The sequence below is a fragment of the Tyto alba genome, unplaced genomic scaffold (assembly GCF_018691265.1).
Source record: "Tyto alba isolate M040663 unplaced genomic scaffold, T.alba_DEE_v4.0 Super-Scaffold_14, whole genome shotgun sequence".
Taxonomy (NCBI): Eukaryota; Metazoa; Chordata; class Aves; order Strigiformes; family Tytonidae; genus Tyto; species Tyto alba.
Genome location: NW_024881276.1, coordinates 43211643 through 43232153, shown reverse-complemented (window position 1 = coordinate 43232153; position 20511 = coordinate 43211643). Strand labels below are relative to the sequence as shown.

Here is a 20511-nt window from a genome sequence, read left to right as displayed (position 1 = left end):
TTTGGAAGACTGAAAGAACAAAGGCAGTGCTTGCTGCAGGGCCAGAGGTGGTGGAACAAGGCTTGTCCACTGGGTTTTGCACAATGGCTGTGGCAGCAAGAGAATGTTATTGGCAGGTGAAAGATACTTTCAGAGACACTTTACACAGCTGGTGATGCTGCCTCTAGCACCTGCGGTTAATTGTGAAGCCTAGTGGATCAGAAATGCCTCGTCCTCCTAATTTTCATCTACAAGCCCAATTGAATCTTTATTACCCCTTTTTAATGCTTTCCAATGTTTCTGTAGAAGGGTAGGGCATTATGTTTACAGCATGAGTGATTTTATGGAAGGGTATCAAACTCATGTCAACAACTTGTACATATGCAGTGAAAGCTTTAGGGCACTGGAACATAAACCCCATCAGAAATGGCACAACCATCTAATTGACTAACAATGTGGATGTGGAAAACAGTGTTTAAAATTATCGAATTCATTCCAACCTTTACTCTCCCTCTCGGAAGAAAGTGATGTTGTGTTTGCTTCCTAGAAGCTTTGCTTTTCCTCTCGATGCTGAAGAAAAGCGAGAGGCTGTTGCATACAGGAGGGAAGCTGACGGTCTCAGTATTCACTGCCAAGTGGTACACAGTCTCTGCATCACTCTCCATAAGGGGCAGAGCTTCATTAAAGAAGGGTAGAGGGTAACCATATGACACAGAAATATTTTCCATTTCTGTCTGTTTCTGCGCCATCTCTAAAAGCTGTTTTTCCATGTCTCTGCCTCCTATAACCTTTTTTCTTTTTTTTTTGTTTTTTTTTTTTTTTTTTTTTAAAAAATCCTCTCCTCTTTCTACAAGACCTTCCTCACTTTTTTCCTCCTCCTTTTCTGATATCTGGACAGACTTCAGGTTCCTACATGTTCTGCCATTCCCCTTCCAGTTCCTGATCCCACAACCTCGCAGATATGCTGGGATGCTTATGGGACAGAATTGAAGCAGTGGTGGAGCTGGGGAAGGAGTTAAAACTGGAGACTGGGAAGCTTTGAAACAGAACACAATAGTTATTGTGCCAATTTTCATCTCCATAGCAACACTAATTCGATGTTTTTCCCTCACTCCTGGGATTCCCCTCCTATGGTCTCCTCCTGGTCTGAGCTGAGTCCTGGGCTCAGCCTGGAGACCAGCATTGGCATGGGGACTTGGAGGGTGCCTGTATGGGTTTGAATTGGTAGAAGGACTGTTGGGAAGTTGCTGAGAAGCAGAGGCCTCCTTGTGCAACACTGCTGGCTATCCTTATGGTAGGGGACAGATGTGCTCAGGAAGTTTGCCACCAAGGAACAAAAAGGGTCTTGTTGAGATGGCAATGGCAGCTGGCACAGTAGGCAGCAATTTTTTCTGTTGGAAGGATTCTTGCAGAGGTCCTGTGAGGATGAAAGGTCAATATTACTTTTATAGGTGACCCCTCAGAGAGAGACACGCTTGCTTTTGAATGTATTATCTTGACTTTAAATTTGGTTTTAGATCATCTGAAGGTCTACACAAATTGCATAGCAAAAATAGACTTTTGCAGTAACTTTTCTGAAATCAAATCATTAATAGTGCTGAGGCTGTGATTAATGCAAACTGAATATCTTTAAATCTGTATGCATCTTTAAATATCTTACTTTGGGTAATATGTCTTATAAAAGGTACAGGTAGATGAAAGCTCAGAAAGTTCAAACTGTAAAGCAAACTACTAGCTCAATTGCATTTTTCTCCTATACATGCTATCTTGGTAACCACGCTTTCATTATTACAAGCTTGGGTTTTTTAACCCTTGCGGTACCATCACACTGAGTGAGAAAAGGTGGTTAGCTGGGAGGCAAGAGACTTTAGATATTCCATAAACGCAAGTGTCCCAAGGTGTATTTGTCACTGCTTAACACTGCTGTGTCATTTGGAGAATGCCAGAGGGCAAACTTTGAAAAGGAATAAAAGGCACCAAGAGGGAGAAGAAAATGTTAGAATATGCTGTTGTGACAGATGGTGAGATGGTAGGCTGTTCTCAGATGGAGACATGTTGAAGAACTTTATTTCTCCAGTCTGGACAGCTTCTTGAGAACAGGCTGGGGGCACAAACGTCCAGAAAGCCTCAGAACAGCCTTCATCTGTGAACTTCAACTACTGGCAGGAGAAAGTTAGCTAGCAGCTCTCTAGGTAGATGTATTAGACTTGAACACATTCTGCTAGTGTTGGCTGTCCATAAAGATTTATCAGGAATCCTAGCTGGAATTCATCATGCCTTGGCTGAGAAACATTAGTGCTGGCCACAAAATACGGGAGTGCGATGGTGGTCTTCCCAGCAAACCATCAGCACTGTTTGGAGCCAAATCAGCAACTGCTGGGAGCTTTTTTTATCAACAGACCTTGATTGAGCTTGCAGTAGTGCAGTATCCAGATGCTCCCATCTCAACTAGTGGCCCTGCTGAAGGTCTGGCCCTATTCTGGCAGCTAGAACCGAGCACATAGGTGTTTCTTTTGAGCAGATATCTATTAGGATTTGCTCAGGTTTTGACTCAGATGACTGTTGCAATCTTGAGAAAGGTATATAGTTCTGCAGCTGGAATGCACCCAGCTATGCAGTGGCATATAAAGTAGAAATGACACCTGGGCACCTCCTGGAAACTGAGCTTCCAGGTAAACCGACGGTGCAGTGAAGGAAAGCTGCAGGAAAGTTAACTCAAAATATAGAACTGCTTGCCTTATCAGGTGACTCTGAAGCTAAATTGATAAGTCATTTTCAAGCAAGTGTTCCATTTCACCAAAAGTATATACTAATTATATAGAAGTCATCCTATAGACATAAGGCATTTCAATTTTTTTTAAAAAAAGCAATTAAAAAAAAAAGGAATAACCCTAAGTATCTTTTACTTCCTCTATTCCACTCTGTCCATCCCTTCTCCCATCTTTCAATCACATAGCCTTAATACTCAAATTAGAGACCTTCCTTTCCCCACACATTCAGAGCCTATTGCATACATGTAGTTTCCAGAGCACTGAGTGGGCTTGATGTACCATCAGGCTGGAACGTGTTAGGAGCTAATTCTGGGATGCGTGAGTACAGGAATTGTCATGGGAACACAGCCGATAATCAAGAAGGATAAAAATTCCACTAGGAAAACAGACTATGGGAGGCTTCCATCATGTTGCTCAAAACAACCTTAAAGAGATAATGCTTTTGCAATTATTTCAAAGGAGATGACATGCAGTGGAGATCCCTGACAAAGCAAATCACCAGTAATTAATAAAAAAGGGCACAAAAAAAGTAATTTCTTCTAGTTACATAAGGACATAAAACTGTCCTCCTTCTAGGCCCTATTAATGAAGAAACAAATAATTTGGGGAGTTGGTTTCCCTCTGCCTGAAACTCTGCTAATTAACACTGTTAAAAAAAATATATATATTTTCTCACTATTTTTTTTTTTTTTTTTTTTTTACTGACAGAAAAGGAAGGTTTGAATTAGCCTAACACACAGGCAGCTGTTAGTCTTGTAATCCAGTTTCCTTGGGAAATGATGCTTAGGAGATTGTGCTGTCTGTCAGTCTCCATGAGTTCCTTTTGAACTCATTGCCCAGTTTTAACTAAACTTGCAGAGAGATAGAGAGTCCTTGTATGTTTAATGAAAACATGCTGCCAAATAGACACAAGGCAAACCCCTATTAATGGAAAGGCCACAGCATGTGTTCAACTTATCTTGATATTAGAGGATCTCTATGAGGGAACAGAAGGACTGAAAACTTTTATAAGAACAAGAATGACAGGAAAGAAAGCTTCCAAAGTTTCACCGCTCAGATAACTTGTTGGGAGTTTCTATACTAAGCTCTGTGACATAAGTACTCTTAATTTTTTAATTCCAACCTGTACAGGGCCTCCTGATAATTAGTGGCACCATTTCAGTGATGAAAAGCCGTATTGAAAATCAGTGATCAGTTGGCATTGCTGGAAATGTCTTGCGAAAGTCTGCAGAACCAGCTGTGAAAGCCTTCTGTCACCTTGCAGAGAGGGAAGAGCAGTAAGACCAAATAACCATATGCTAATTCTCGTCCTTTTAAACTTATGGCTGGCTACAGATAAAATCAGAGGCACATCTCTCACCTGGAAGCCTCCAGAACTGCATGCCCTGCTTATAACTTATTTGCAGATATTTTGCATGTTCCCATACCAAGATGACAGACTGAATAACCCTGAACTTGAAGCCGCAGGGAAGCTCATCCCAGGAAGGTCTGTCAGCGTGGGCCCATCCTCCTGGACTTCAAGTAGCTCTTACTCTTCAATGTGTTTTTCTTCCTAGTTCTTTGTTAAACAGGGGAACGCTCCTCATCTTGCCTTATGAGTCAGGAAAGCGAGACATAGGGAGATTAAACGGTGAGACCATGGTCACACACTTTGGCAGAGGACGAAGTTGAACCCAAACCTTCTGAGCCGCGGGCGTCTGGGCGACCCTGAGAGCCATGCTGTGGGAAGGGGCAGCCTCGGGCTCACCGCAGGGTGGAAAGCTCTTTCATGGGATCTCTGCCCTTCCTCCTTCCTCAAACCAGCTCTGTGATTCCTGCTTGCGCTGTTTCTGATTGTACTTTGGCATATCAGATGTCCCGGAGCTGACCACTACGCTGTCACTTTTGGAGTGACTTGTATGCATATCCTAGTGCAAGACTTCGTATTACAAACTTGCTTACAGAAGTGGCTTGCTACCCTCCCTTTCAGCATTCATGAACTATGTCCAGAAATACTCTTAAGTAGTTGCTAGCAGCCTAGATTGTGATTCTGACTGCATAAAATATAAGTAATTTCAAATTATGATAATTAACTACATAATTTGATTTATTCTATTATAGTCTCTGTGAGTTTTTAATCACTGTACCTTATCCCCAGATAGTGCTCTGTTAAGGCTGAACTGACAGTATATTGTATGGTTCAGAAAGGTCTAGTGAGAGTGCTAGGCTCGTATGAGGGAAAAACCAGGCAGGTGATATAACAGAAGTTCTATTTCAGTCTCTCACCTGTAATTATTCCATTTATTTCTTATTATCTGTATTTATTCTACTGCATTTTGATTTAGCAGCCTCTTTAAGATCATGTTTCATATGTATATTTACATTTTGAATACTACGCTTACTGGAATGCCTAGTTCAGACTTCCTGAACTTTTGTAATCCATTAACATTTCCCCCTGCTCAGAAACGACTTCTCTGTTTCCCTGCTCCAGACAGGCAGGCACTATCCCCAAGTCCAGCCCAGCTCCTGCCTTCTTGCTAAGGAAGAATCACCCTGCAGCCCACTTGCAGATGCTGGCATGGAGCATGTTCTCCAGAGCAAGGAGACTGCCCGTCATTTAGAGGAACCAGGCAGGGGAGGAAACTCCAGAACCAGCAGATCCTTCACAGCCCACGTGAGGCTGGAGGTAGCAACAGTTTTTGTACTGCTGTTAGCTTGGTTTCCTCAGCACAGTGCAAGGAGGGGAGGCAGTTTCTCAGACAGTGTGATCCAAACCTTGTTCTCCAAGACAAGCCTCCTGCCTTCAAAACTCCTTCACAAGCAGTGCTGTAGTCAGCTGTCCTGGTTTCAGCTGGGATAGAGCTATTTTTTCTTCTTAGTAGCTAGAATAGTGCTGTGTTTTGGATTCAGTATGGGATTTGGTATGAGAAGAATGTTGATAATACACTGATATTTTTAGTTGTTGCTAAGAGATCAAGGTCTTTTCAGCTTCTCAGGTCCTGCCCAAGTGCAGGTGCACAAGAAGCTGGGAGGGAGAACGGCCAGAGCAAAGGACCCAAACTGGCCAGTGAAATATTTCATGTCATATAACATCATGCTCAGTATATAGATGAGGGTTAGCCAGGAAGCTGGCTCTCCTCTTCCAGGATTGAGGTTTTGGGATTTTTGTCTGGGAACACTAGCCAGGAATGGGCTGGTCATCAGTCAGCAGGTGGTTAGCAATCACATTGTGCAGCATTTGCCTGTATATTCTATTATTACTACCATTATTATTTTAATTGTATTTTATATAATTTTGAAATTGTTTTTAACACAACCTACGAGCCTCCTTACCTTTACCCCTCCATTTCTCTCCCCCACCTCCTGGGCAGGGGAGGGTGAGCGAGTGGCTGTGTGGTATTTGGCTGCCAGATGGGTTTAAACCATGACATCAGCACCGAGGATAAAGGGGTGGTGGTGGCTTGGGTGTGTGCCTGGGAGGTGGCAAGTTAACAGTAGGACAGCCTGTTCAAATAAGGTTTTGCTTTTACAGTCACTCATGTAGCCCAGCGCCACAGGCTGTACTACAGCCTCCTCCTTATCACAGTGGAGAATCTGAAAAGCACTGCACTAGGAATATTTTTATCTTTTCAATTTATTTGTTCATGTATTTCCTAAGTTGTGATAGGGACCCTTCTTCTACCACCCGGTGGCTCCTCCAATCACATATGTAAAATGGTAAAAGACAAGCACTTTCACAGATTAAAAAAGAATGGTTCTGGGCACTAGAGTACTTAGAAATAACTTGAAATCTAAATTGCAAACAAACAAAAAGCATAACAGTAGCTAGCTGGATAACCTTTCAGAAGGCAGAAACAGCTTCTGAATTACCTCTTTAGTTACTTCCTTTAGCACATTATCATCACTTTGATCTAAATTGAATTGACTCTAAGCCAGTTTATTGCAGTGTATGAGCTGCTCCCCTGTAGGCGCTGGAGATGAGGCTCTTGCCTGAAAGCTAGGCGTGACACTGCTCACTCTCAAAGGCACTGAACGAGAGAGGTGAGAACAGATTTGGGTAGCTCCCCCCACTACAGAGACAGGAGAAAAACTGATTCTCACTTTTGGTATAGGTTTTAGAAGGAGGTGAAGGTGCAAAGAAAGGAAGAAAGGTATTTTTTTTCCCCTTCTTTCCCCGTCTCTACCCTCAATCAAAACTACCTTCTCTTCCCTGGCTGGGAGGTAGCTGTGGTCTGGGAAGAATGGTTCTGCCCTCGGGGTCTCTCCATCCCCCCAGGATATTTTTTTTTTTTTGTGTTGCAGCTGTTTCAGAGCTGGCAGCTGTTGCAGGCAGGAAGAGGGAAGTCTGAAAAAAAGGAGACAGGGTGCCAAAGTCTTTCTTACCAAAAATCAAGATAAATCCTTACTCTTGCTGATTCCTACAACTCTTTAGAGGGCAGTACATCCAGCCACAGCACCTGCTTGACAGGTGTTAGTCCAGAAGGTTTGTAACAGGGAACATGAGGGGTATGATCTGTTTTCATTACCACAGAAAGAAGCTTTCTGTTTCAGTCAGGACAAAGAAGTCTTTTATTTCCTGTCGTCTTTAATTACTTTTCCAATTTATTAAAATCTTTATTTTTATATTCTTAATATCCCTGCAATGCTTTGAGTTCTTAGGTCAGTGACTCATACCTACAGCTGTACAAGAGCAAATCTCTTTTATATAAATGGCTTAATTTTCAGGCTGCCCATGTAATGTTATCATTCTTCCAATGATCTATGCTTCTCTAGATTAAATGAACGAGTTTCCAGAAGGTAAATGTGTTTGATCTCAACAGAAAAAGCTTTACGTCAGGTCACTGCCAAAGAAGTGTACACAATATTGTCTCAATAAAAAATTAGAAAGTAAAACTCATTTAGTCACTGGTGTACCACACATTATATATGCAGAAAAGGCAACGCAAAATTATGATGTTGCAAAAGTAGTTCCCTCAATAACAGTTAAGGGAACAAATGAATTGGTCACACCTAGAATAAGTATTGCTTTTATTAAAAGAATAGGCAGTTAAAAAGTCAGAATCTCATTTCTAAGTGAAGTAAGTTCTGATGAATTAAAGCAGCTCCTGTTGTTTACATCCTCCTTCTTGTGTAAATGGTGCGTTGTCCTACATGTATTTTCAACATATCTGTCAGTCTGCCTTTAACTTAGGCTCTATGCTATTGCACTGAATTTCAGTCTAGATTCCCGTGCCACTTCCACCAAGGTGTTTCACAGGTTTATGAGAGAAGTAAAGATACATGTACTGTCCCCTCTCTTTTTTGGCTACATACCTCTTTGATACATGCTGGAAGTCAGATTTCAGCAGACAGATGCATCCAGGTGAGAAAAATATTATTTCCTTTCTCACCTTTCTGCATTTTAAGTCCATCTGAATCCCATTTTTGCCAGATAAATTCTAGCCAAATCTGTTTTTCCAATACTTTGTACAAAGCTTTTTTTTTTTTTTTTTTTTTTTTGGTGAATTTTCTGATGGAGACAGAGATGAGCAATTTCTAAACCACTAGATGATGTTCCCTTTGACTATTACAAGCTGATATCCATGTTGCGATGGTCCTGGTAACTGTGGAGATGGTTACCAGTTTATCCTTACCACACACCTGAGAAGTCAGTCAGCATCACTGCTATGTTACTTGGGGAAGATAAGAGGCAAACTCCCTGACCTAGCATATCATCACTGGCTTTGTCCATAGGCAGGGAGTCTGCCTCTCTCTCTGAATCAATTAAATGAACGGAACAGCCCTGTTTCCACCTTATAGACTGTGGTGGTACATTCAGTAAAAAACAGGTGATACTGCAGTAGTGGAGACCACATGAGTCCTTTAAGGAAGAGAAGCATCTCTGTGGGTCTGCAGTGGAAAGCGTTTGCCAAAGAGAATCAGGACCTGTCCTCCTCTTTCTCCATCCTTGCCTCAGCATATACCCAAATACAGCAGATACAGCCCTTTCTTGCAAGTGATTTATGTGGATGCAACACAGACACCGTGCTTCTAGCATATTGTTTTTTTCCCCTGTTTTTCATGTGTTGCATCAACTAGCCTTCAGAATTAGGTTTTAGAGAAATAATAATCTAGAGGGATTTTCTGCAAACAGGTACTGAAAAAAGAGGAGTTTGCCAAAAATATGTTCCTCTCTTCATTAGGATGTAAGTCAAATCCCTTGAGTGTCTTTTAATACTCTTTTATTCCAGCAGAGGTCAGCTCTGCCTGTGCTGGGGAAGGGTAAAGCAGTTCAAAGTGTGGGTGCCTGCACACCTAGCTAACAACACAAAGTGCTGGTTTCTTCCTACTCTCCCCTCACAGCTACCAACCAAAGCCCATTTCAGGCCCTCCTCTTAAATGGAGAAAAAAGGTGCTCTGAACCAGCTCATCTACACCTTCAAGACTGCTGTAACAAGCTGCTCAGCCATTCTTGCTGCTGTTGCGTAGCTCCATGCCTGTTTGAGAAAGCCTGTAGCATGCAGGAGGAAGAGAGCCAGAGAGCATGGTCCTTCATGAGGTTAAAACTGCTGCAAGATGAGAAACATCCAGAGAGCAAGAAGTTGTGTCTAGAATGTGCTTTCTAATTACCAAACTATTAGGGAAACAGAAATACTCCCGTCCTGTTGCATCTTCCTTTACTGCTCTATTGAAACTGTTAAAAAAATTAAGGTCCCCATGCTCAATAATGTTTTGTCAAACTTTGTTCTGGCAAAACTATTTGCGTGTATTCACAAATAATTTTACTGCTTTAAATGGCATGGTTTTGGTTGATATATGGTTCACCACAAATGTTATTTCCCCAGCTCCATCAGTTAGAGTTGTTCTTCAACGTTAGCTCTTCAAAGCACAAGACAAGAAACGTTTTGATGCTGAAGGCAGAATGTGTTTTCAAAACTATGTAGTTCTATCTTCGGTTTAACATCCCTCAGTTAACATTTTTTATTTTCCAGTTTTGAAGTGTCAACATGCATTTCACATTTTGCACCTAAACCAAATTTTCTTACCTAGTCACTGTAGTTTGAGGTCTGATCTTGCAGGTGACAGTTCCTCCCACTCTTCTTTCCTCCCCTCCTCTTTGGTTTCACAACCTAGCCTTTTCCTTATGACTGCTCCTCTTTTTCCCACCATACCCAAGGAGGAAACTGTTTAAGTATTCAGAAGTACTGTTCATGGCAGAATGCTCTATTATATAGCCCTGAAAAAGTGCAAGATGCATTTATCTGCTTTTCTTTTTAAAAATTAAGTTATTGCTACATTCAGAATTTTTGTTAGTTGTCATTGATGACTGACGTGCTTTACAGACTTTTGAAGTTAGAAATTAATGACTGATTTTCTAAAATTAAATGTCATGCTTTAGACAGAAATCTTTCATGTAACCAGTGATGTGCACCACTGAGACAGCAGCTGCTTATGAAGGATAATGTCTAAAAATACCCAAAGAATCTCACTGTAAATCTAATGCCTGTTTTTTTGTAATTAATATTTTTCACAACTTTCTGGTACCTTTTTCAAATTTAGCTTCTTCACACTGAAAAAGAGGTAAAGTTTCAGTCCATCTATGCACCTCTTTTCTTTGTTCTATTAGAGGGATTTGTAGTTTGAAATAACTAAATGTGGTCTGCTTATTTCTTACATGTGGCTATATATAATAAGAAATGAGTGCCATTAGTCTAACAAACTACTAGGAAAGCAAATAAACAGTTTCAGTACAAGATCAAGGATGGGGCTAATGAGCAGCAGACTTGACCTGTTAGCTGAGAATTGAGAGAAGAAACATAAACGCACTAGAAAGAGGTAATTACGGTGTACCATCATGGTGAACTTGCACTCCATGTGTGGTTGTGTTGGCCCAGCTGCAGCCTTTTGGAGTGTGAGATGAATGTTAAGGAAAGTGAGTAAAGCTATTTTCCATTTTAGCACTTGTTTCTCTTGATGGTGTTATCTGTTATAGGTCAGGCAGCTACAGATGACAGCTTAATAGGTCATCTTAAAAACAAGATATACACCCAGAGATGTTGCTGCTGATTAAAGATCACATATCTAAGCGCAGAGGACGCACTTGGCTTTTAGATGGCTACAGTAGATTGAGAATTCCAGTGTGAATATCAAATCGTGTCATGATATCATATATACACAGCTCAGACAACTGCTTCACCAAAGAGCAAGTAATTTTTTAGAAAACTGTCAGCATTTGGAAAGCTCCTGTTCTTTGCTGTTACCTGGGGGTCTGGACAGCCCAACACTTACAGGTACTTGCTGTCAGTACAGACAGTCATGAGCGAGCTCCACACTTAAGCCCTCTTTACTTGTCTTTCCTTAGTAGCTGTATTCAAATATAGGGCTTTTCTACATCAAATTTGTCTTTACAGATAGTTCAAAGACCCACTGACTTTTGTGCCAGAAACTAATGGAGGTGTCCTAGGTTACTCATCTTGCTGTTTCATTTTGTCATCTGTCTGGTGGTAACTGTCTTGCCCTGGCTTGAAGAAAGCACATCTGCTTTCCCCAAGGAGAAAACTTAGTGTCACTAGGCCACAGTCAAAATCAGAAATGCAAACAAAAAACGTAAGCTTGAAACAAGCATATCTAAAACAAATAGAAAAGATACCTCTATTGCTGAGAGATCCCTGCTCCCTAGCCTGTGTGTGACTGGTGCCCATAATATTAATGTTCACTCGATTTCGAGCAGTGTGAAGAGCTGTGCCCACACTGCATGGCATCTAACACTGGTCCCTGTGGCTGAAAGACATTATTACTATTTTTTAGAGGTTTTATGGTTCAAAATACCTGAATTGATGTGAGGGCTGACCCACTGGAATAGTAGTTCCATAGCATAATGCCAAGAGGGAGATAGGTTGCATGTGCTTGAACATGGCATGAAGGCTTGTGAGCCCTTAAAGGCAGAAGGTCTGCTGAGAGCACGTTGGGAAATACTATGTAGGACCGAAAGATCCCAATGTGAGTATGGTCTCAGCTATTGTCCTTATTTGAAGTGGTCTCCTCAGCAAATCACCTCCAAATCTACACCTGGCTTTTGTCTTGGAGAAAACTGGTCTGCTCCGTAACAGAATCCAAATGAACTAACATCGGTATAGTTTGGATAATCAGGAGATAGGGACTTAACAGCAAATAAGGGAAGTGACAGTGTAGACATACCCACAGATCCTCTTTATTAATAGAAAATAGTTGTTTATTCTAGATATAAACATCCTAAAATGTCACTTAAAAACAAAGAAACGAGAAAGGAAAAAAAAAAAAGGCAAAACCCCACAACCACCCAAAGCTTTTGGTCTAGATGAAAAGAAACACACATTTCATCTTTTCCAAAACAGCAGGGGACCTTTTGTCACTGGCAACTGTCAGTCTTCAGGTAATTTCATAATAATACCTGCAGTACAGTCCTTGAGAAGAGTGAGGGTTGGCTAGAAGAAAAAAATTAAAAGCTGTCAGTAAAAGGCAGAGTGAAAATGAGCTTAATTTATAACCCTAATGTAAAAATTCTTTGTGCAGAAGAGAAGGTAATGATGCCGTTACGTTGGGAAAGCCCAATATAGAAGATTGTTTATGTAGATACCAGTGTTAGAGAGGACAGAATGGAAGTAATTTCACTAGGAAAGAAATCAACAGACTGAAATGCATCTTCTACAGAGACCAAAATGCTATTAGACTTCTAAAGTTTGACTTCTCTGTTTTCTTGGGTGGGTAATTATATGATTTGCTTATTTTGTTTGGTACATTTGGATTTTCTTCTGTGTCGCTAAATAACGTCGATGCCATTTTTTGCTCCCAGCTGCTCACTTGGGTGGCTCTTGGCCCTGGTTCATCCCCTCACTGTGCTGGGGCTGTCTATGCGTCCCCTTACCAGCACTTGGCTCTGCCTGCCTGCACCTGGCTGTGTCCCCTCGGTGAGGCAGTGCCTGCCCTGGGGTCACCTCCGCTCCCCGCACGTCCCCCCCTGCAGAGCAGCCCTGCGTGCTCGGTTCCCCACATGCCCAGATTCAGGATGCGGATGACCATGGAGCAGTTTTCCAAAAAGGATCTGCTGGTTACATCATCTGAACACGAATCAGCTCTGTGATGTTGCTGACGTATATTGGGATGTACATCTCTGCCCAGCCAGTCATTTCTGCTGTCATATTTGCACTCTTGGTTGCTCCTGCCGGATAGTATCGCTGATACTTGTTATATTCAGGTACATTTCTTAAAACAACTTTAAATTCTAACACAGTTGTTCAACCTGTTTGCATTCCTCCTCAACCTTTTATGATGTGCACACTTACCAAGTGTACAAGTTATTCCCTTAGCTAAAATGTTAACGAATAATTAAATACTAATTATTATTAAACTATTAATTAAAATATCACACGATACCCAGGAGAGTCTTCTGGACAATTACAGGTGGTGCAAGCCTTACAACTTGGCAGTAGTTGTTATAGTGAGTTATTAAGACCTATTTTCTGAACAAAGTTTTCCAGGCAGTGGTACATGCTCCTTCAAGTATTTTCATCCAAGTCACATTTATTGCTTTGCATGTGTGGCAATGTTAGAAGCTTGTCCTGTAGTCACTAGGATTTATTGTAACACCAGTTAGAGGAAAATACTATGATAAGTGACTGGGCTGCATCTGTAAACAATACAGATGTGGTCCAAATTTACCTACATCCTCTACTGGTTGACATATCAGGAAACCATGGCCTGAAATCTCTCTCAAAGATCATCTTTTGATAATAGACCTCTCTGTTTCAGTTGTTTCTCTCTCTGTTTCAGAGCACCGCCTTCTCATCAGTGATTCAGTGAACCACAGTCATCGCAGTGAGTTAGGAAACTTGTGCTCTGTGGGCTCCATCACCGCCTACTACAGTGGTTTGTCCAAGCCATGCTGATCTTTTATAATCTAGCACAAAGCTAAGGATAAGAGAATGAGTACTGATAGCTACTTTTTTTTTTTTTTCCCCATATTGAAATTAATAGATAGTCTTACACTTATTACAAATAAACTGAACAGATTTAATGCTATCAAATGAACAGCATTTATGCTAGGTAAAAAGAGGAACATGTTCCTTTTCTCCCAGAGGAAGAGACGCCGTTCTTCAGCAAAAAATCCAATTATAGCTCAAATCTATGCATCTAGACACTAACAAATGCGGTTATGATACAAAGAAGTCATCTGCACTTACAACTGGAAAATGCTTGTTTTTCATATATTGCAGCAGCCCTACAATAAGTGTTACACACACTGGCTTCTGGACTTGAGGAAAAAACCCAGCTATGATGATTATTGCTGCCCACACATAAAGTTTTTCAGTCAGGGCAGTGTCAGTGCTTTCACATGAGTGCAAACAGTTAGCAATCCAGGAAGTCAAAAGACCATGAAACTCAAGCAGCTGAGGATGAGGAGAACATGGTCTGCCTGAAACCTAGCTGCCATGAGGTAAGAAAGGTGGTGAGACTGGGAGGAGGAGGAAGGAGAGAAGATGCAATGGGATGCTGAAGACACACTATGCTGCTGACCTGAAGAGTGATTCACTGAGCACTGTGTCCTCTGTCAGAGGTAGGAAGCAATAAGCTGAGACTATATGGCATTCCCATCCATGAAAAGACCCAAGCCAACTGTTCTGCTCTCCTTGTTCAGCTGCTGTAGGAACCAACTACAAGGAAGGAAGTGTTACTATGGGAAAAAGGGATGGAATTTGATTAAAATAAACTTTTATTCCCAGTACTGCGAAAAAAGGGAAAGAGGAATCTGACTGTTGTCTGTGTGCCCATAATTGTTATTGCAGACATGACTACACAGTTACATGTATATTAAACACTCATAAATTCTATTTTGGAGGTCAAAACTTTCTAAAATTGTCATATTTTTGATTGTGACTTATAGCAACACAGTTCAGAAGTTCTCCTCAAGTCAGGAGAAGATGCCAAATGCATCCACGCTTCAGTAGGTATAAAGTACCCTTTGGAGGAATTCCTGGTTTTGCGTTATCATAGAACATCCATAAAATTCTAATCGCTTCTCATTACTGAACAAGTAGTTGCTCTTCTAGGTTAGGTAAACCAGTTCCAGTCCTTCCCACTTATTCTGTCCAAAATTTACATAATGGATCAGACCTTTCTGTGTCTCTCTTAGTTTTTGTGTCTGCTTTCCTCTCCTCTTTCTCCAGCAGGTCACATTCCCAATGTTCCTTCATAATTCATTGCAACTTCTTCTTCATTCATATGGGGTTTCTATTTGACCTCCATGAAATTGGTATGCGTGTTTGTGTATATACGCATATAAGCACACAGACATATTCATATGCACAAGTAGGTAGCTAGATCACCTTAGCCTCTCTTTGCACCTCATAGTGACAGTCCTGCTAATAAGCTATCTATGCCATCTGATATTTCCTGTGGCAGTGTATGACTTTTTAACTGTTTAGCACCTAAGTCGTAACTGCTATGTTTGCATGTGGGCCAGCTAACTTGCTGATTCTTTTTTTGGATGTTTTTGCTATTAAACCTTTCTATTTTCCACCAACAAAACCCCAGTTCAATCAAAGCCTGAAAAAGTAACACTGTAATTTAATGTAGTGGAGTAAAGGTTTCTTACAAAATGCAATGAATTAGGCCCAAGATTTTCAGGGAAAAATAATTTTAAAATTGGATTTACGTGGCCATTTTTCAATCTGATAAGCCCTACCTTCAATTTTGGGCTTCTTGCCACTCAAAACTTTCAAAATTTAGCTTGTATTTTGACAAGAAGTAACAATGCTTAAACTTATACAACAAGGCTACTTGATTGTATGCTGATGTAGTTTTTCAAAAGACAAGATCACAACTAGTGCTTTATAGAAATCCTCTAATTTTTAGATGAAGACAGTGATGTGTGAATCCTTACATCAGGCTTTTTGTGGCACTGAGCTGCTGATGCTTCATGCTAGAGCAAGCCATGTTTGCTATTTAAAACTATCCAGCCCTTAGTCTTGGCTCTCTGCCTCTCTCCTGCAGAAAACTTGCAAATGCACACACAGAGATGCACAGCTGTAAGAGTCAAACCCAGTTTCATAACTCTCCCATTTCCAAGTAAGCCTCACAAATTATGATGTGATACACTCCTGCTGTAGGCAAGTGGAACTCAAAAGTGTTTAGTCAATTCTTAGGATGTCTAGGTCTGCATATTTTACTGTACTGCCATGTGCTTTTCTTCCTCCAGAAACTGCAGAACTGAGGACATGAAGAGAACTTGAAGGAAATGACCACCAATTCCCTTCTCTTGCTCCATCACTAATTTGCAAGATGAACCATCATGAAAGTAAAACTTGAAATTCAATATATATAATACACATTCCCAACGTTTTCTGAAATGTGCCCTGGTTTTAGTTAAAATGTGGAGCATATACACTGAAGGACTTGCTTCTCTGCCAGGAGCAATAGCCTTGTGCAGCTTTCCCACCATAGATATCACGTCAACTGAAAAAATACTTTGTTTTATTCTTGCATTGAAACTTTTCCAACTTTATTACATTTGGAAACATAATATAGTAGTAGAGGGCAACATTATGTCTAATATATATAATTAGTTTGCAAAGAAATATAACCAGGGGACACATTTTTGATAGAATCACTTCTTCACACAATAGTTGTAGAATAATGGGTCACATTGACTGATCCTTCTTGCTAAATGCTATGACAAAGTAAATGAGCATTTATATAAAATTGCCGTAACAGTTGAAGCTTGAATTAGAGAGTCTGTAACCTTTGTTTGTGATCATAAATTACAGGGAAACCCTGTAGGCAAGAATGTAACATTAAAAAAGAAAAGAAAAAAACCCATCATCCAAAACCAAGAGATACAACCGATCTGATACTGAAAAATGCATTATATTGTGTACCTAATGTTAATCACCTAAGATCCTATAGTACAAATTGCCTCCAGCAGTTTCTAAAGTTACCTCACAGGTTAAATGGACACCCACAGGTGAAGATTAGTCATTTAAAAGACAAAGGTATAAAAACTGATTTCAAGTACTAAAGTTGCCTTAAAGTCAATTTCTCTTTCATTTTGAAGCTATACATTCCCACCCCACCCCTCTACCCCATTTCTGGGTGAAGGGCTGATACTAGGGGCAAGCCACTGAATCTGGCAATATATTAGGCTTTTTCCAATTAATAACTTAAAGGAAAATGGTGCAAAAATATATTACTCTTTCAGATCCACTAACTTCAGTTGTAACTTCTAACAGCTGTGCATCAGTAAATTATTAAAAATATCTGAATTTTAATCACTTATGACCTCTTAAACACTAAAATAGTGGAATGTCAACCTCAGAGGTGGAATTGGCACAAAATGCCATGAGCACCTGAGAAGTCATATGGAGTGTGAACCCTTTTTGCCTGTAACCCCAGCTCAAGAGGAATTTTAGGACTGAAAAAGTCAGTTTCTACAAGTGGTGAGTGCCTCCTGCCTGCATGTATGCTGTTAGCCCTCTTATTTGTTGCCTGGATGAAAAAACAGGTAATTTAGAGCTCACAGGGAGGGAGGGAGGGAGGAAAGAAGGAGGAGGAGGAATTCTGCAAGGAAATATGTAAGGAAACTTGCTTATTTGCAGGTTTCACTGAAGCCAGTGAGAGCTGTAGAGCCAAAAACTTCTGGGAAAAAATAATAATGATAAAAAAACAACAGAGGCTTGATTAATGTCTTCTTAGGAAAGCAGACTTTCTGACTTACCTAAAAGTCTATTTTAGCTATTGCATTAACATTTCACAATGGCTGGGAGCTGATGACCCCTTTTTTCCCCTCCATTTATACTGCAAGTGCTTCAGTCTCCACAATCAAAATGAAGAAACTTCCAGATATTTATGACAGGCTTGGCAGAAATCTGGGCTTGACAGAAATCACACCAAAGAATGAAGGCACTATCCTGCCTGTGAATGCTAACTGTGAAGAGGCAGAGGAATGAAGAGCAGGGTGCTTACAGAACCTAAAACCAATCTGATGCAAAGGGCACTGCTGTACCTTTTGCAATGCTCAGGCAGTAACAGTCCCCAGAGTTACTAATGCTCTGAGCAGCGCTGCTGACCAGTGACTTAATCACTCGTGTCCTGTGTGCAGGAGAAACTTCAACCCCTACTTCCATATTCCTGTTTAATGCAACACTGCAGAAAGTTAGCGTGCAGCATCAGCACACAGCAGTTTCTATGTTCATGAACAAAGATTATTTTTAGCCCCTAAGCAAAATAGTTGTCTCTTGGGTCAGAGATCTTAATGTTTAGCAGACTAGAAATAACCAACGAATGCATATTCTATCCCAGTTTCAACACTAACAAGATAGATGGTGGATGAACATAAGTTTTTGGAAGATGAGTTAAAATACAGCTATAATCACAGCAAGCAGCAGTTTAGAGCAGAAGCATATGCTAGGCGCTTTGAAGGGCACGTGGGGTCCTGCCTCTTTTCTTTGACCACTCAGACCAGTCTCTAAGGTAAGGTCCCTAAATTATGGGCCCAAAAGTAAATGTTGTAAATCTCTTCTCCTTTCCCCACCACTGTTTGTAGTACTCTGTGGCTCAAAAACTAGAATTCTAAGTCCTGTGCTTGGGCACTCTCAGGTTGGTAAGTGTGCCTGTGCAAGTGTATATGCACATGTATGTACAGGTAGGTAGATCAATACATGACTGACTTCTTGGAAAGGAAAGAAACAAAATTATTGAAGAGCAACATAGTCTATACTAAGCTAAGCTTTATCCCGAGTTAAACTTGGAAGTTTAGCTCCTATTTTACAGCAAAGTAGTTCAGGTCAGTCATTTTTACCAACTGTGCAACTGATAGTGTCCATTTCCTCTTATTTTGTGAGAATAAGGCAGTCTTTTCTCCATGTATACACTGATTTTATTTATTTTTTTTTAACTGACCTATCATTTTTATTTTCCTCAGGTAAATGTCTGCTGGGTTATTACTCCAAGAAGAATAGCTAATAGTAGAGAGCATAAATGTCCACGAAATTATAATATCGAACAAAGCAAAGACATATAATCTCCTAAAGCTGGTTTTCATAATGTGCAGAAAGCCTGGGGTTGCCCAGTCTCATAAAGCATCCAACTAATACAGTGACTGTATAAAATTAATAACCTCTCAAACAAAAGCCCACAGGATTAGGAAGCTATACAAATCGTGCAAACTGTACAAACCGTAGCACATTTCTGTCACTTGTATGGAAACCAAGTAATTACAGGGCTGAGAAATACGACTTGGTTTGGGTCGGGTGACCTTGGTGTGGCAGGATCCACAAGTTGCATTAGGATGAAAACAGAAGACAGTTCACTCGTTAACATCATAAACTAAAGAGATTCAAAGCCTACTTGGATTTTCAGATGTGAATGCCAGCATACAAAATCAATCAGCATACAGGATTGCATGTGCGTAGCATACACACATCTATGCCGTATTAGATAAAGCATCGGCAAAAATTAAACTAAGGAAAAGCAAAATCGAGGGGATGCTGCCACATGAAATTTCAACATTCAGGTTAACAAAACAAGTATTTGCAAGGCCGGTATGAACTGGAAAGGTTTTAATTCCTCAGTCCAACTTTAGGATAAAGCAGAAACAGAGTCCTGCTCTGTTCGAAACCCCAATATTTCAAGTTCTCCAGCAGCACAGGAGAAGTTAATTAACGAAAACCAAAAGATGATGAAATGAAGCCAGATAAACCATAAATATCTACATACATAAGCACACAGCAAACAAGATAATGAAAAGTTAACTAGATTTACCGTTGTTAATTATCCAAGTGGGCGGTTTGTTTGGGTTTGGCTTTTTTTGGAAACGTCGGGAGCTGGTTTCACGAGCACTGGTCCACACGCATCCGCGCCGCGGCAGACGCCGGCCCCCGAGCGCAGAGAGCAACGCGCGTCCCGCCGCTCCCCCCCCGCCAAAAATGAGAAAGAAGAAAACACGGTGAGGGGAGGGGAGGCACCAGCCGGCCAAAGCAAACTCCGACACCCCCCCGGCAGCGCCTCTTGCCCGGAGGGCTGCGGGCGCGGCCGCTCCGCGCCCCTCCGCCGCCTCGCAACTTGCGCGCGTCGCGGGAGCCGCCGGGGCGGGGCGGGGCGGGGCGGGGCGGCTGCCGCCGGGGCGGGGCGCCGGGATGCGGCGCGGCGATGCGATGCGATGCGATGCGATTCGATTCGATTCGATGCGGTGCGATGCGATGCGATGTTCGGCGACGCTGCTCCACCAGCGCTGCCCGCGGCCCCCGGGCCTGCCGGCTGTGCCCGCCGCTCCGGTGCAGCGTGCCGTGGGGGGAGGGATGCGCACCCCCCACGCACCCACGCCACCAGCCCCCCGCCTGACCGCGCAGGGTGCAGCGGGGGTCCCCCGCGGGGGCTGCCCTGCGCCTGTGCCACCTTCCCGGCTCCCCGAGCCGGACGCGGGCTGGGAGGAGCCGCGCGAGTTCTCGGAGGGTGGGGGGGGGGGGGGGGGTGGGCTGGTGTGTCCGAAATTGGGTGGAAAGGCTGCTGCCAAGTCGGCGTCTTTTCAGTCTCTGCCTTTCAGGGGGAAGAAGAGGAAGGTCTGCTTCAAGCACCCGACTTCTGGCGGTGGTTTGGATCTTCAGAAGCGTGTGCTGAAGGGTGAGACTGTTAGCCTCCTCCAGAATGTTATGACCGGGCTGTGAGGAAGAGGTGCCAGGCTGCATGTAACGCCGTGCAGAGGTGGGCAAGTATGTGCTCAGTTCTTCTGCAAAGGCAAAAGAGCAGCTGGCAGGGTCATGTATTTGGACCA

General features: G+C 41.9%; 1 protein-coding gene across 3 annotated transcripts in view; it reads right to left on the bottom strand.

The window, feature by feature from the left end:
* Nucleotides 1–19793, bottom strand: part of HTR1F (5-hydroxytryptamine receptor 1F) — a 117973-nt gene extending 98180 nt beyond the window's left edge. For all 3 annotated transcript variants that reach the window (XM_042789013.1, XM_042789012.1, XM_042789015.1), the window contains exon 1: nt 19503–19793. The gene's annotated coding sequence lies outside the window, so the exon portion shown is untranslated. The remainder of the gene's footprint in view (nt 1–19502) is intronic.
* Between the last annotated feature and the right edge of the window lie 718 nt (nt 19794–20511).